At 46.6% G+C, this 16,809-nt stretch overlaps 1 non-coding gene across 1 annotated transcript; it reads right to left on the reverse strand.

Annotated features, from left to right (window-relative positions):
- Window positions 1-11,640: 11,640 nt before the first annotated feature.
- LOC135275124 (5S ribosomal RNA) lies at window positions 11,641-11,759 on the reverse strand. The gene has a single exon (XR_010342841.1). It is a non-coding gene; the product is annotated as a 5S ribosomal RNA (ribosomal RNA).
- Window positions 11,760-16,809: the final 5,050 nt, after the last annotated feature.

Genomic DNA, 16,809 nt, shown 5'->3' on the forward strand with positions numbered 1-16,809 from the left:
CATTTGGTTGCCGTAAACAATGGCAAGCAAAATTATCACAGAGCTAAACTGGGTAAGGTAAGAAGCCTGTTGTAATGACATGTAATGAGAAGTCAAAGAGACACCCAGGAAAGCTAACAAGATTTGAGGTATATCTGGGTCAACTTGTTTCAAACTACAGTTCAGGCTGGGATATTAGCCTAGTTTCCTGACTTAGCATTCAACTGAGCCCAATTTCACTAAGCATCTTTGGGAATACATTTTCCTCATTATGGGTTGAGAAACAAACACAGTCAGAACTAATTATAAATCAGTGTGAGCCAAACATAGTGTATCATGCCTATACTCCCAAAACTTTGAAAGATCAAGGCCTTGAATAATTGTTATTATTAAAAATAATTTTTTTGAGATGGAGTCTTGCTGTGTTGCCCAGGCTGGAGGGCAGTGGCATGATCTCAGCTCACTGCAACCTCCACCTCTCAGGTTCAAGTGATTCAGGCTCCCGAGTAGCTGGGATTACAGGTGCCCATCACCATGCCTGGCTAATTTTTGTATTATTAAAAATAAAACAGTTGATCAACAGAATCCATGTCCTTTGCCTACAGTCTTCACCCTGGTATGTCTCAGGTGAGAGAAATAGGCAAGCCTTTTTTTTTCTTTTCTTTTTCTTTTTTTTTTTTTTTCAGATGGAGTCTCACTCTGTCACCCAGGCTGGAGTGCAGTGACACAATCTCGGCTCACTGCAACCTCTGCCTCCCGAATTCAAGTGATTCTCCTGCCTCAGCCTCTTGAGTAGCTGGGATTACAGGCAAGAAACACCACACCCCACTAATTTTTGTATTTTTAGTAGAGACAGAGTTTCACCATGTTAGCCAGGCTGGTCTCGAACTCTTGACTTCAAGTGATCTGCCCTCCTCGACTTCCCAAAGTGCTGGGATTATAGATGTGACCCACTGTGTCCTGCCAAGTCTTTTTTCTTTTCAGCATGATCTGGTGAGGAAAGCACAGAGAAGCCAGGTTTCACATTTAGCAATTTCTTGGTGCCCCGTGACCTGATTCTGTAAGATGAGGATAAGGGCACCCATCCTACAGGGTATTTATGAGAAGTACATGAGATGAGGTATGCATGGCATTTAGCACAGTCCCAGGCAGATAGAGGACCCCCAGAAAGTAGTGGTAGCTATTTTCTTTTTCTTTCTTTCTTTTTTTATTTTTGACAGTCCTGCTGTGTTGCCCAGACTGGAGCGCTGTGGTGAGATCTAGGCTCACTGCAACCTCCACCTCCCAGGTTCAAGTGATTCGCCTGCCTCAGCCTCCCAAGTAGCTGGGATTGCAGGTGCCTGCCACCACGCACAGCTAATTTTTGTATTTTTAGTAGAGACAGGGTTTCATCATGTTGGCCAGGCTGGTCTCAAACTCCTGGGCTCAAGTGATCCTCCTGCCTTGGCCTCCCAAAGTGCTGGGATTACAGGTGTGAGCCACCACACCTGACCTACATGGTAGCTGTTTTCATGCTTAGATCCCTTGCATCCTTAGAAGAATGCAAGTTTAGTGGATCCATTAATACTTGTTATGATGAATATGTATAATGTTTTGGGGTCACGGACAACCTGAAGAGGGAACAACTTTATGCTGCTAGAACAAAGGATAAGCATAAACAATCCAAAATGGTAGACTCCAATTATCTGGGTTTTTGTTTGTTTGTTTGAGACAGAGTTTTGCTCTTTCACCAAGGCTGGAGTGAAGTGGTGTGATCTCGGCTCACTGCAACCTCCCCCTCCTGGGTTCAAGGGATTCTCCTGCCTCAGCCTCCCCGGTAGCTGGGATTATTGGTACCTACCACCACGCCCAGCTAATTTTTGTATTTTTAGTAGAGATGGGGTTTTGCCACATTGGCCGGGCTGGTCTCAAACTCCTGATCTCAGGTGATCCGCCCACCTCGACCTCCCAAAGTGCTAAGATTACAGGTGTGAGCCACCATGCCTGACCATCTCAAATTATTTGTATTCCTTTGTTCATTCCTGTGGAGATCTGGAATGGTAGGGTGGATTCAAACATGTGAGTTTTAAAAAATAAAAGTTTCTAGGAGGGAAAGGGAGGTAAAAAAAATAAATAAATAAAATAAAATAAAATGAAAGTTTCCAGTCAGGTGCGATGGCTCATGCCTGTAATCCCAGCACTTTGGGAGGCCAAGGTGGGCAGATCACAAGGTCAGGAGTTTGAGACCAGCCTGACCAACATAGTGAAACCCCATCTCTACTAAAAATACAAAACTTAGGCAGGGAACGGTGGCTTACGCCTATAATCCCAGCACTTTGAGAGGCCAAGGCACGCGGATCACCTGAGGTTGGAAGTTCAAGACCAGCTTGACCAACATGCAGAAACTCCATCTCTACTAAAAATACAAAATTAGCCGGGCGTGGTGGCGTATGCCTGTAATCCCAGCTACTTGGGAGGCTAAGACTGGAGAATCACTTGAACCTGGGAGGCATAGGTTGCAGTGAGTGGAGATCGCACCACTGCACTCCAGCCTGGGCAACAAGAATGAAACTCCATCTCAAAAAAAAAAAAAAAAAAATTTCTAGACTGGGTGCAGTTGCTCACACCTGTAGTCCCAGTACTTTGGGAGGCTGAGGCCAGAGGGGCACTTGAGACCAAGAGTTTGAGACCAGGCTGGGCAACATGGTGAGATCCCATCTGCAATAAAAATTATGAAAATTAAAAATACATTTAAGAAGATTTTTCTGTCTCTTCCCCTTCCTTTTCTCATTATCCCTATAGGGTGAGCAGGTGCTGATTAAACTGTTTGGGGCTGGGCACTTTGGGAGGCCAAGGTGGGCAGATTTCCTGAGTTCAGGAGCTCGAGACCAGCCTGGCTAACATGGTGAAACACTGTCTCTATTAAAAATACAAAAAAATGCCGGGCGCGGTGGCTCACGCCTGTAATCCCAGCACTTTGGGAGGCCGAGGCGGGTGGATCACGAGGTCAAGAGATCGAGACCATCCTGGTCAACGTGGTGAAACCCGTCTCTACTAAAAATACAAAAAATTAGCCGGGCATGGTGGCGCATGCCTGTAATCCCAGCTACTCAGGAGGCTGAGGTAGGAGAATTGCCTGAACCCAGGAGGCGGAGGTTGCGGTGAGCCCAGATCGCGCCATTGCACTCCAGCCTGGGTAACAAGAGCGAAACTCCGTCTCAAAAAAAAAAAAAAAATTAGCCAGGCATGGTGGCACATACCTGTAATCTTAGCTCCTTGAGAGGCTGAGGCAGGAGAATTGCTTGAACCCGGGAGGTGGAGATTGCAGTGAGCCGATTTTGCATCACTGCACTCCAGACTGGGCAATAGAGCGAGACTCTGTCTCAAAAGAAAAAAAAAAGACTGGCCGGGCGTGGATGCAGTGGCTCACGCCTATAATACCAACACTTTGGGAGGCTGAGGTGGGTGGATCATGAGGTCAGGAGATTGAGGCCATCCTGGCCATGATGAAACCCTGTCTCTACTAAAATACAAAAAATTAGCCAAGCATGGTTACTCAGGAGGCTGAGGCAGGGGAATCACTTGAACCTGGGAAATGGAGGTTGCAATGAGCTGACATTGTGCCACTGCACTCCAGCCTGGTAACAGACAGAGCAAGACTCCGTCTCAAAAAAAAAAAAAAAAAGTCTTCTGTTTGGCCCACAGATTGCAAAATATTTAGATGAGATTGAAGAAAGAGGATGTTTCCCAGAGGAGCTATTGCAGTAACTGTGCATGACTCTCGTTGTGTCTTTTGAGGAGATGTGTCCTTGGTTTTGTGTGACATTAGAATGACTGCATTACAATGGGGTGGGAGAATTTTAAAATATCAAATGTGTGGGACGATATATATGCATGTGAGTTACGAGATCCACCAGATGAACATGGTGGATATGGCAGAACCTGACCACTGTCCTCTAGGACCCATTCTTCTCCCCTTTAGCAGTAATAGAATTTTTAGCAGAGCCTCTATTTCCCAGCCTGCACTGCAGCTTGGAATGGTCATGTGACTGTGTATGGCCAATGGGATGTAAGAAGTACAATGGCTTCCCAGAATCATCCAGAGGAAACACTTAGCATTCTCTCTTGTCCCCTTCTATCTCTATTTCTCCATCCTGTGCTTGGACCTTAGAAGTGTTGACTAGAGCTCCATCTTGGCCCGTGAGGAAGGGGCTGGGGCACCAGGCTTCATGGAGAAGAGCCATGTACCTGCCTGGATTACTTACCTCTGGATTTTTACCTGCAAAAGAGAAAAAAAAAACTTTAATTTTGTTTAAACTATTGCCACTTTAGGTCTCTATCATGTGCACTGAACCTAGTCCTCATGAATACAATGGATATCTTTTGTTTCTGCTTGCCCAGCCACAACTTCCCATTCTCTTGGGGGACTTCCTCTATCCTATTCATATGGTTTTGGTGGACTGTGAGTCACTAGGTCCTTCTCTTTTCCCCAACGGGTGGCCAGGTGACCAAATCCAACCAATCAAGACTCCCTTTGAGTCATCAGGAATGAAAACCTGGGTGAACTGGCACAGGGACCCCTAGGCAGATTATTATTAGTAGTAGTATATTTTATTATTTATTTGTTTATTTTTGAGATGGAATCTCCCTCTGTCACCCAGGCTGGAGTGCACTGGTGTGATCTCACTGCAACCTCCGCCTCCCGGGTTTAAGCAGTTCTCCAACTCAGCCTCCCGAGTAGCTGGGATTAGAGGTATGCACCACCATGCCCAGCTATTTTTTTGTATTTTTTAGTAGAGACGAGGTTTCACCATCTTGGCCAGGCTGATCTTGATATTATTATTATTATTATTATTGAGATGGAGTTTCACTCTGTTGCCCAGGCTGGAGTGCAATAGTGTGATCTCGGCTCACTGCAACCTCCACCTGCTGGGTACAAGTGATTCTCCTGCCTCAGTCTCCTGAGTAGCTGGGATTAGTGGAGCCTGCCACCACGCCCAGCTAATTTTTTGTATTTTTAGTAGAGACGGGGGTTTCACCATGTTGGCCAGGCTGGTCTTGAACTCCTGACCTCAGGTGATCCAACCCCCCTTCCTTGGCCTCCCAAAGTGCTGGGATTACAGGTGTGAGCCACCACCCCCTGGCTGCCTGGCCAGATTATTAACAGATTGTTATTAATAAAAGCTATATTTCTCCTGTAATATACATGATGTATTATATTAACAAGTACAGGAATACAGAAGAAATACAACTTTCATTTTTGCCTGGACCTAAAAGATGGTCCTGATGAAGGTGATGTCAATGCCCCCAAAATAAGATCCTTGAGGGTCCCCGAATGGGCTTGAATTCTATTATTTCTGAGTTCTGTTTACTCAACTTTTCCTTTGGCTTTTCTTTGATTCTGTGAGCTACCTAGTATGCTTCCCCCTTTTTTTTTTGAGATAGAGTTTTGCTCTGTCGCCCAGGTGGGAGAGCAGTGGCGTGATCTTGGCTACAGGAGTGCAGTGGTGTGATCTTGGCTCACTGCAACTTCCACCTCCTGGGTTCAAGCAATTTTCCTACCTCAGCCCGTGGCTGGGATTATGGGTATACACCACCATGCCCAGCTCATTTTTTATTTTGAGTAGAGGTGGCGTTTCACCTTGTTGGCCAGGCTGGCCTTGAACTCCTTACCTCAAGGAATCCACCCACCTCCACCTCCAAAAATGCTGGGATTACAGGTGTGAGCTACCATGCCCAGTCTAAGAGCACAAACTCTTTGATGAATGCTGCGTTGCTTGCTCTCTGATGGCCTAGGCCCAGACCCTGCTGGCCCAGCTGGACCTATGGAGTTATCCTCATTTTACAGAAGAGGATACAGGAAATAGTAGGCGGAGCTAAGAAGAGAGGAATCTCATGTTATTTAAAGTTTCAGTGGTAACCAAGAGAACTAAAATAGTGAGATATGTTACAATGGGGGGAAACGATAGTATCAGTGAGCTAAATTCTGTTTCACAGCAGAAAGACAAGAAATAATGTGTACAATTAATCAAACAATCAGCCCATAAGACAGGGTGAGGAAGAAGAAGAAGAGAAAGGATAGGCAATAAGAATATAAGCTAGGTTTTTATTTTTTTTTTTGCTTGTTTGTTTTTGTTTTTACTCTGTTGCCAGGCTGGAGTGCAGTGGCGCAATCTCGGCTCACTGCAATCTCTGCCTTCCGTGTTGAAGCGATTCTCCTGCTTCAGGCTTCCAAGTAGATGGGACTAACAGGCGTGTGCCACCACACCCAGCTAATTTTTGTATTTTTAGTAGAGACTGGGTTTCACCATGTTGACCAGGATGGTCTTAAATCTCTTAACCTCATGATATGCCCACCTTGGCCTCCCAAAGTGCTGGGATTACAGGTGTAAGCCACCGTGCCAGGCCTTTTTTTTTTTTTTTTTTTGGTAAGAGTCTCACTCTGTTCCCCAGGCTGGAGTGCAGTGGTGTGATCATAGCTCACTGCAGCCTCAACCTTATGGGCTCAAGCGATCCTCCTACCTCAGACTCCCAAGTAGCTGGGACCACAGTCACACAACACTATGCATGGCTAATTTTTAAATTTAGGGTAGAGATGAGGTCCTGCTATGCTGCCCAGGCTGGTCTTGAACTTCTGACCTCAAGTGATCCTCCATAGTTAGCCTCCCAAAGTGCTGGGACTACAGGTATGAGCCATTGTGCTCAGCTATTTGAAAATTTGTTTATTTATTACCAAATCATTGGTAGATCTCTGGTTTATGCCTGTAGTCCCAACACTTTGGAAGGCCAACACTGGAGGATCACCGAGGCCAGGAGTTCAAGTCCAGACTGAGCAATATAGTGAGACCCTGCCTCTACAAAAAATAACAATATTGGCCAGGTGCAGTGGCTCATGCCTGTAATCCCAGCACTTTGGGAGGCCAAGGCAGGTGGAACATGTAAGGCCGGTTGCCTCACTGGGAGCTCGGACGCACACCCCCCCCTTTTTTCTGAAAGCCGGACATATTCAGGCATGTTCCCTTCTCCCCTTCTCGCACAGCCTGGCCTTCCCTTAAAGAACCCAGTATGCAAGCGGGGTCTTGTGATTCTAGCCAATAGCAGTCAAGTCTTTCCAGCCAATAGCAGCTGAGTCTTTCTAGCCAATAGCAGCCAAGTAATTCTAACCAATAGCAGCCAAGTCCTGTATGCAAACAAAGGCTTGTAACCTTACCCAATAGTAGTCCTGCTCTCCCACAACCAATCGAGCTCCTTTACTCCCTATAAAACCCCACGTCTGAGAGGAAGACCGCAGAACCTCGCCCGGGAGCCTGAATAAATTCCTTCATATTGGATCTTCTTGTGTTGGCCTCAGTTTCTTCTTTTTTTTTTTGAGATGGAGTTTTGCTCTTGTTACCCAGGCTGGAGTGCAATGGCGCGATCTCGGCTCACTGCAACCTCCGCCTCCTGGGTTCAGGCAATTCTGCCTCAGCCTCCTGAATAGCTGGGATTACAGGCACGCACCACCATGCCCAGCTTATTTTTTGTATTTTTAGTAGAGACAGGGTTTCACCATGTTGACCAGGATAGTCTTGATCTCTTGACCTCGTGATCCACCCTCCTCAGCCTCCCAAAGTGCTGGGATTACAGGCATGAGCCACCGCGCCCGGCCCCAGTTTCTTCTTTTTAAACTCGGCAAGAACCCAAGAACAAACCTTACAGAACACAAGGTTAAGAGATCGAGACCATCCAGGCCAACACAGTGAAACTCCGTCTCTATTAAAAATACAAAAATTAGCCAGGCATGGTGGTGCATGCCTGTAATCTCAGTTACTAGGGAGGCTGAGGCAGGAGAATCACTTGAACCCAGGAGGCAGAGGTTGCAGTGAGCTGAGATTGCACCACTGCATTTCAACCTGGGCGACAGAGTGAGACTCCATCTAAAAAAAACAAAAACAAAAACTAGCCAGGCGTAGTGGCACATGCCTGTAGTCCCAGCTACTCGGGAGTCTCAGGCAGAAGAATCACTTGAACCGGGAGGCAGAGGTTGCAGTGAGCTGAGATTGAGCCACTGCACTCCAGCCTGGGCGACAGAGTGAGACTCTGTGTCAAAATAAAAAATAAAATAAAAAAACTAAAGTTTTTTTAGAGGTCTTTAGTGTGAGTTCTTCTGTACTAGCTGTTTCAACAATGTGCACTATGTTAAACAATCATTTAAAGTAAATAATTTAAAGTCATTTAAGCTAATAATTTGAAAAAAGTCAAATAACAGGCTGGGTGAGGTGGCTCACATCTGTAATCTTAGCACTTTGGGAGGCCAAGACTGGTGAATCAGTTGAGGTCGGGAGTTCAAGACCAGCCTGGCCAACATAGTGAAACCCTGCCTTTACTAAAAATACAAAAGTTAGCCAGGCATGGTGGCAGGTGCCTGGAACTCTAGCTACTCAGCAGTCTGAGACAGGAGAATCACTTGAACCTGGGAGGCAGAGGTTTCGGTGAGCCAAGATTGGGCCATTGCACTCCAGCCTGGGTGACAAGAGTGAAACTCCATCTCAAAAAAAGAAAGAAAGAAAGAAAAAGGCTGGGCGTGGTGGCTCACGCCTATAATCCCAGCACTTTGGGAGGTTGAGGTGAGCGGATCGCTTGAGGTCAGGAGTTTGAGACCAGTCTGGCCAACATGGTGAAACCCTATCTCTACTAAAAATACAAAATTAGCTTGGCATGGTGGCCCATGCTTGTAATCCCAGCACTTTAGGGGGTGAAGGAGAGCAGATCACTTGAGATCAGGAGTGAGAGCAGCCTGGTCAACATGGTGGAACCCCGACTCTACTAAAAATACAAAAATTATCCAGGCAGGGTGAGGGGTGCCTGTAATCCCAGCTACTCAGGAGAGACACAAGAATTGCTTGAATCTAGTAGGTGGAGGTTGCAGTGATCTAAGATCACACCACTGCACTCCAGCCTCGGTGACAGAGTGAGACCCTGTCTCAAAAAAAAAAAAAAAAAAAATATATATATATATATATATATATATGTAGGCCGAGGTGGGTGGATTATGAGGTCAGGAGTTTGAGACCAGTCTGGCCAACACACCAACACAGTGAAACCCCCGTCTTGACTAAAAATACAAAAATGGCCAGGCACGAAGGCTCATGCCTGGAATCTCAGCACTTTGGGAGGCCGAGGAGGGTGCATCATGAGGTCAGGAGTTTGAGACCAGCCTGACCAACATGGTGAAACGCTGTCCCTACTGAAAATGGAAAATTTAGCCAGGCGTGGTGGTACTCACCTGTAATCCCAGCTACTTGGGAGACAGAGGCAGAAGCGTTGCCTGGAGCAGAGAGGTAGAGGTTGCAGTTAGCTGAGATCGCACCACTGCACTGGCAGAGCGAGACTGGCTAAATGGGCGCCTGTAATTCCAGCTACTCGGGAGGCCGAAGCAGGAGAATCAGTTGAACCTGGGAGGCAGAGGTTGCAGTAAGCTGAGATCACATCACTGCACTCCAGCCTAAGCAACATAGCTAGACTCCATCTCAAAAAATCAACAAACGGTCTGGAGGAGGTCACGTGAAAGCCGTCCTGAGCGCGCTCTGTGGCTGCTGGTCCCAATATGGTCGATGACACTGGTGCTGCTGAGTCTCAGCGGGGCAAATGGACCCCGGCCCACTCCCTGGAGCAGCTGCGTAGGTTACCACTTCCGCTGTCACAGATTCGCATCCGGCCCTGGTGGTTTCCGGTGCAGGAAATGAGAGACCCTTTGGTGTTCTACCTGGAGGCATGGCTGGCAGACCCGCTCTTTGGCCCAGACCGAGCCATAATTCCAGAAATGGAGTGGACGAACCAGGCCCTGTTGACAGTGGACATAGTGGACTCTGGGAACTTAGTCGAAATCACCATTTTTGGATGGCCCCGTGTACAGAATCAGGTGAAGGGCATGCTCCTGTGCCTGGCATGGTTTCACCGAGAACATTGAGCCCGAGCTGAGAAGATGAAATACCTTGAGAAGAACTTGAAGGCCCAAGCACACTCCCCAGGATTCTGTTGCTTAAGACAACAGTGTCAGGAGCATCTTGAGAACTTTCCAACTTTTGCTGCTAAAGTTGAAGAGAAGCAAGTATAGCATTCTTAAATCCCTGCATTTGTTTTTCCTGTGGCTTGATGGAATGTGGTTTATTTTGTTGCAAGAGTGAATTTGAACTATTCTAATAAATGGCTATTTTGCCCAGTGACATTAAGATCTTCGTACACTTAAAGCAAATTTATTTTTAAAAATCAACAAACAAATAAATAAATAATAAAATAACAAAGTAATAAGTCATTAGTACTATCTTGTTCCAGCCGGGCGCAGTGGCTCACACCTGTAATCCCAGCACTTTGGGAGGCCGAGGCAGGAGTTTGAGACCAGCCTGGCCAGCATGGTGAAACCCCGTCTCTACTAAAAACACAAAAATCAGCCAGATGTGGTGGCATGTGCCTGTAATCCCAGCTCCGCAGGAGGCTGAGGCAGAAGAATCCCTTGAACCTGGGAGGCAGAGGTTGTACTGAGCTAAGATAGCACCACTGCACTCCAGCCCGGGCAACAGAGTGAGACTCTGTCTAAAAATAAATAAATAAATAAAGTACTATATTGTTCCTTTACATCTTTATGGCTCCTAGTGGACTTGTGGACTTGTAGAATGGAGAACACAAAATTCATTTTCCTCATTGTACAGATGAGCAATGAAGGAAAAAAGGTTTAATGACTTAGCTACTTCACAGCACCCATTGATGACTAAGCTGGGGCCAGGCTGGCAGCAGCGGGTGGCAGTGCCTGGGCTTCTATCCTGGTGTGCCTTCCACATAACCACACTCCCAGTGCAAAATGTCAACAAGGTTGACGTAATTAAGAGAAAACAGTCATTTCCTTTGGGCCATGAGACATTTGTATTTGAAGGGATCCAGAACGTTCCTTGGAGTTTTTATTCCTTTCATTAAGATGGCATATTAGGGTGAGCACAGTGGCTCACACCTGGAATCCCAGCACTTTTTGGGAGGCCAAGGCCAAGGCCAGAGGATCACTTGAGTCCAGGAGTTCAAGACCAGCCTGGGCAACATAGCAAGACACCGTCTCTACAAAAAAATTAACTGGATGTGGTGACATATGCCTGTGGTCCCAACTACACAGGAGGCTAAGGCAGAAGGATCCGTTGAGCCCAGGCGGTTGAGGCTACATTGAGCTATGACTGCTACACTGTACTCCAGGCTGGGTGACAGAGTGAGACTCCAAAAAAAAAAAAAAAAAAAGATGATAAATTATATTCGCACACTTCAGATCTTTTAAATTTCCTTTTTGAAATCTATTGCATTTATTTTTTTTTCCTTTATCTTTTATTTTTATTTTTATTTTTATTTTATTTTATTTTATTTTTGAGACGGAGTTTTGCTCTTGTTACCCAGGCTGGAGTGCAATGGCGTGATCTCGGCTCACCGCAACCTCCGCCTCCTGGGTTCAGGCAATTCTCCTGCCTCAGCCTCCTGAGTAGCTGGGACTACAGGCACACACCACCATGCCCAGCTAATTTTTTGTATTTTTAGTAGAGACGGGGTTTCACCATGTCGACCAGCGTGGTCTCAATCTCTTGACCTCGTGATCCACCCGCCTCGGCCTCCCAAAGTGCTGGGATTACAGGCGTGAGCCACCACGCCCGGCCTATCTTTTATTTTTAAAGCCTATAGCACCCGGTATTCCCAGGCGGTCTCCCATCCAAGTACTAACCAGGCCCGACCCTGCTTTGCTTCCGAGATCTGACAAGATTGGGCGCGTTCAGGGTGGTATGGCCGTAGACATTATTATTATTTTTTTTGAGATGGAATCTCACTCTGTTGCCCAGGCTGGAGTGCAGTGACACGATCTCAGCTCACTGCAACCTCCACTTCTCAGGTTCAAGCAATTCTCCTGCTTCAGCCTCCTGAGTAACTGGGATTACAGGCGCACGCATCACATCCAGCTAATTTTTGTATTCTTAGTACAGACGGAGTTTCACTATGTTGGCCCAGATGGTCTAGATCTCCTGACCTCAAGACCCACCTGTCTCAGCCTCCCAAAGTGCTGCGATTACAGGCGTGAGACACCGTGCCCGGCCAGAGTGAATTTATTTTTTATTCATATTTTGGGTAGGTAATACATGCGTATAGTGTAAAATTTGAAAGCAACAAAATGGTAAACAGTGAAGTCTCCCTCGTACCCTTCTTCCCTAGGTACCTAGCCCCACTCTCCAAAAGCCATCCTATCGTCAATTTCTTGTATCTCGTTCCAGAGATATTCTATGCATCTATAAGCAGCTGTATATAAGAGAGAATTTTTCTTATTTGGGTGGATTTATGTTTTATTTTTTCCCTGCAATTACAGTCCACAAGGATCAGAAGACTCTTCCCAAGTTAATTAAAAGAGAGGCACAACCAGGTGTGGGGCTCATACCTATAATCCTACCACTTTGGGAGGCTGAGGTGGGAGGATCACTTGAGGCCAGGAGTTTGACATTAGCTTGGGGAATAGTGAGATCGTGTCTCTACAAAAAAATACGAGAATTAGCCAGGGGTGGTGGCGTGCACCTGTAGTCCCAGTTATTTGGGATTCCATCTCTTGAGTCCTGGAGGTTGACTGCAGTAATCCAAGATCTTGCCACTGCATTCCAGCCTGGGTGACAGAGTGAGACCCTGTCTCTAAATAAATAAAGAAAAGAAGGAACTATCAACAAATATTGAATGTTAATTAACAATATGCATTCTGGCACTTCGGGAGGCCGAGGTGGGTGGATCACGAGGTCAAGAGATTGAGACCATCCTGATCAACATGGTGAAACCCCGTCTCTACTAAAAATACAAAAAATTAGCTGGGCATGGTAGTGCGTGCCTATAATCCCAGCTACTCAGGAGGCTGAGGCAGGAGAATTGCCTGAACTCAGGAGTCGGAGGTTGCAGTGAGCCGAGATCGCGCCATTGCACTCCGGTCTGGGCAACAAGAGCAAAACTACGTCTCAAAAAAAAAAAAAATATATATATATATATATATATATATATATGCATTCTGGTGTTTCCGCGCTATGCACAGAGGGGTCCATACAGCGTTGTTCTGGATTCCTGTCTTAAAGCGAAACTTTCACAATGTCCAGAGCCCTTGATGTCCTGCAAATGAAGGAGGAGGATATCCTAAAGTTTCTTGCAGCAGGAACCCATTTAGGTGGCACCAATCTTGACTTCCAGATAGAACAGTACATCTATAAAAAGAAAAATGATGGCATCAACATCATAAATCTGAAGAGGACATGGGAGAGGCTCCTGCTGGCAGCTCATGCCATTGTACCCATTGAAAATCCTGCTGATGTCAAAAAAAAAAAAAATTAAAAAAAAAGAAAACCCTGCTGATGTCAGTGTTATATCCTCCAGGAGTACTGGCCAGAGGGCTGTGCTGAAGTTAGCTGCTGCCACTGGAGGCACTCCTATTGCTGCCGCTTCACCCCTAGAACCTTCACTAACCAGATCCAGGCAGCCTTCCAGGAGCCATGGTTTCTTGTGGTTACTGACCCCAGGGCTGACCACCAGCCTTTCACAGAGGCTTTTTTTTTTTTTTTGACGGAGTCTCTCTCTGTCACCCAGGCTAGAGTGCAGTGGCACAATCTCGGCTCACTGCAACCTCCACCTCCCAGGTTCAAGCAATTCTCCTGCCTCAGCCTCCCAAGTAGCTGGGAAGCTGGGACTACAGGTGCGTGCCACCACGCCCAGCTAATTTTTGCATTTTTAGTAGAGATGGGGTTTCACCATGTTGGCCAGGCTGGTCTTGAACTCCTGACCTTGTGATCTGTCCGCTTCGGCCTCCCAAAGTGCTGGGATTACAGGCATGAGCCACCTTGCCGAACCTCACAGAGGCATCTTATGTTAACCTACCTACCATTGCTCTGTGTCTCACAGATTCTTCTCTGTGCTATGTGGACATTGCCATTCCATGCAACAACAAGGGAGCTCACTCAGTGGGTTTGCTGTTGTGGATGCTGGCTCAGGAAGTTCTGCATATGCATGGCGCCATTTCTGTGAACACCCGTGGGAGGTCGTGCCTGATCTCTACTTCTACAGAGATCCTGAAGAGACTGAAAAAGAAGAGCAGGCTGCTGCTGAAAAGGCTGTGCCCGAGGAGGAATTTCAGGGTGGATGGACTGCTCCAGCTCCTGAGTTCACTGCTACTCAGCCTGAGATTGCAGACTGGTCTGAAGGCATGCAGGTGGCCTCTGTGCCGATCCGGCAGTTCCCTACTGAAGACTGGAGCACTCAGCCTGCCGTGGAAGACTGGTCTGCAGCTCCCACTGCTCAGGCTGCTGAATGGGTACGAGCAATCACTGGATGGCCCTAAGCTGTTCTTGCACAGGCTCATAACCAACATGGAAATCATGTTCATGAAAAATAAACATCAGTTAAAAAAAATGGGCCAGGCGCGGTGGCTCACGCCTATAATCCCAGCACTTTGGGAGGCCGAGGCGGATGGATCGCGAGACCAAGAGATTGAGACAATCTTGGTCAACATGGTGAAACCCCGTCTCTACTAAAAATACAAAAAAATTAGCTGGGCATGGTGGCGCGCGCCTGTAGTCCCAGCTACTCAGGAGGCTGAGGCAGGAGAACTGCCTGAACCCAGGAGGCGGAGGTTGCGGTGAGCCGAGATCGCTCCATTGCACTCCAGCCTAGGTACCAAGAGCAAAAACTCCATCTCAAAAAAAAAAAAAAAAAAAAAAAAAATGCCACTGAGTGAGGTGGCTCACGCCTGTAATACCAACACTTTGGGAGACCAAGGTGGGCGGATCATGAGGTCAAGAGATCAAGACCATCCTGGTCAACATGGTGAAACCCCATCTCTACCAAAAATACAAAAACTAGCTGGGCGTGGTGGCGCACGCCTGTAATCCCAGCTATTTGGGAGGCTGAGGCAGGAGAATTGCTTGAATCTAGAAGTCGGAGGTTGCAGTGAGCTAAGATCATGCCATTGCACTCCAGCCTGGCGACAAAGCAAGACTCCATTAAAAAAAAAAAAAAGGCATTCTGAAGTGTTTAAGGGTAAAATGTACTAATTTTTGTAACATCTTTTGAAATGAATTTTAAAATGAGATGAATTGTTGAATAGGTAAACGGATAGATAGGTGTAATCCCAGCTGCTCTCGAGCCTGAGGCAGGAGAAGCTCTTGAACCCAGGAGGCGGAGGTTGCAGATAGCTGAGATCACACCACTGTTCTCCAGCCTGGTCGACAGAGTAAGACTCCATCTGTTCTCTAGCCTGGGCGACAGAGCAAGACTCCATCTCAAAAAAATAATAATAAAAAATAAAAGAAAGAAAAGAAAATTAGCCAGGTGTGGTGGTTCACACCTGTAATCCTAGTTACCCGGGAGACTGAGGCAGGAGAATTGCTTGAATCCAGGAGGCAGTGGTTACAGTAAGTGGAGACTGCTCCACTGCACTCCAACCTGAGTGACAGCGACTCCATCTTCAAAAAAAAAAAAAGTATAATGAAAATGTTAGGGCTGGGCATGCTGGCTCACGCCTGTAATCCCAGCACTTTGGGAGGCTGAGGCGGGCGGATTACGAGGTCAAGAGATCAAGACCAACCTGGCTAACATGGTGAAACCTCGTCTCTACTAAAAATACAAAAATTAGCTGAGCACGGTGGCAGGCACCTGTAATCCCAGCTACTCAGGGGGCTGAAACAGGAGAATTGCTTGAACCCAGGAGGCAGAGTTTGCAGTGAGCCAAGATGGTGCCATTGCACTCCAGCCTGAGCAACAAGAGTGAAACTCTGTCTCAAAATAAAATAAAATAAAATAAAATAAAATAAAATGTTAAGGGAGGCTGTGCATGGTAGCTCACACCTGCAATCCCAGTACTTTGGAAGGCCTAGGCGGTCGGATCACTTGAGGTCAGGAGTTTGACGCCATCCTGGCCAATGTGGTGAAACCTGTCTCTACTAAAAATACAAAAAATTAGCTTGGTGTGGTGGCCCATGCTTGTAATACCAGTTACTCGGGCGCCTGAGGCAGAAGAATCTTTTGAACCTGGGAGACGGAGGTTGCAGTGACCTGAGATCCCACCATTGCACTCCAGCCTAAGTGACAAAAGGGAAACCATCTCAAAAACAAAAACAAAAACGAAAACAAAAACATTAGGGGAAAAAAACAGAAAAGAGGCTGGGGCAAGGTGACTCATGCCTGTGATCCCAATACTTCAGGAGGCTGAGGCAGGAGAAACGCTTGAGCCCAGGAGTTCAAAACAAGCCTGGGCAAAATAGTGAGACCTTCATCTCTGCAAAAAATTTAAAAATTAGCCAGACTTGGTGGTGGCAGTGTGTGCCTGTGGTCCCAGCTACTGGGGAGGCTGAGGTGGGAGGATCACTTGAGCCCAAGAGTTCGAGGCTGCAGTGAGCTGTCATTGTACCACTGTACTCCAGCTTGAGTGACAGAGTGAGACTCAGTCTCTCTCTCTCTCTCTCTCTCTCTCATATATATATATATATATATATATATATATATATATGAGAGAAAGGTTGAGATTGGCCTAGAGCGGTGGCTCACACATGTAATCACAACACTTTGGGAAGCTGAGACGGGAGGATCACCTGAAGTCAGGAGTTGAAGACCAGCCTAGCCAACATGGTGAAACCTCATCTCTACTAAAAATACAAAAAATTAGCGGGGCATTGTGACACGTGCCTGTAATCTCAGCTACTCTGGAGGCTGAGGCAGAATTGCTTGAACCCAGGAGGCAGAGGCTGCAGTGAGATGAGATTGTGCCACTGCACTCCAGCCTGGGCAACAAAAGTGAAACTCCATCTTCCAAAAAAGAAAAAGAAAGAAAGAAAG

This window comes from Aotus nancymaae, unplaced genomic scaffold, assembly GCF_030222135.1.
Source record: "Aotus nancymaae isolate 86718 unplaced genomic scaffold, 86718_ANA_hifiasm-v0.15.2.pri h1tg000015l_0, whole genome shotgun sequence".
In the NCBI taxonomy this organism is placed as follows: domain Eukaryota; kingdom Metazoa; phylum Chordata; class Mammalia; order Primates; family Aotidae; genus Aotus; species Aotus nancymaae.